Below are 659 nucleotides of genomic sequence, written 5' to 3'. Positions count from 1 at the left end.
ATGAGGCAAGGTGTATTTATCTAAGGGTGGAGATGGAATAAAGTGCTATCAGGACTCACAGGAGAGAGAGCGCCTGTGTTCTCCATGACAGGCATAACGCACAAGCCTCTGGGCCCCCAAAGAGGGCTTCAACATCACTGCATATGATTAAGTCTGAGTGACTGAGGGCCGCTTTGGGACTTGTAGGAAGAGTCAGTCAGGAGCAGACCATTCCCACCCCACCCCCACCCAAGCCCAGCTGGATCTTTACGATCAGATCATCAATATTGGTGTTACACATGAGACAGTATTCTACAGTGTACACAAGCACCAACACCCCTATTTTTTTCTATTTTTATAAATATTTAACACTTCACAAATTTGCATCAGCCTTGCTCAGGGCCATGCTAATCTTCACTGTTTGGTTCCAATTTTAGTATATGTGCTGCCGAAGCCAGCATTACACCCTCTTTTAACATACTCATTCTCCCCAGGCTCGTACAGTCTGGTCTAGAACCCTTTCTGATGTTAGAGCTGCAGAATTAGAGCAAGCGTCAGTCACCCAGATGGCTCTGAGGATCTTCCAAGCCCTCAGACTAGCTGTAAGTCTATCAGAGTGATCATTATACCCCAGGTGTGCCAGTTAATAATGCGAATTTTTTTTCAACAGATGGAGTTAC

The 659-nt window shown here is 45.5% G+C and overlaps 1 non-coding gene across 1 annotated transcript; it reads right to left on the bottom strand.

The window, feature by feature from the left end:
• Positions 1-336: 336 nt before the first annotated feature.
• Positions 337-440, bottom strand: LOC139000234 (U6 spliceosomal RNA). The gene has a single exon (XR_011469550.1). It is a non-coding gene; the product is annotated as a U6 spliceosomal RNA (small nuclear RNA).
• Positions 441-659: the final 219 nt, after the last annotated feature.

This window comes from Myotis yumanensis, unplaced genomic scaffold (genome assembly GCF_028538775.1).
Source record: "Myotis yumanensis isolate MYYU_CA2020_CCGP unplaced genomic scaffold, mMyoYum1.0.hap1 SCAF_1, whole genome shotgun sequence".
Taxonomy (NCBI): domain Eukaryota; kingdom Metazoa; phylum Chordata; class Mammalia; order Chiroptera; family Vespertilionidae; genus Myotis; species Myotis yumanensis.
The sequence above is the reverse complement of the archived record's forward strand: the minus strand, read 5'-3'. Positions and strand labels throughout refer to the sequence as shown.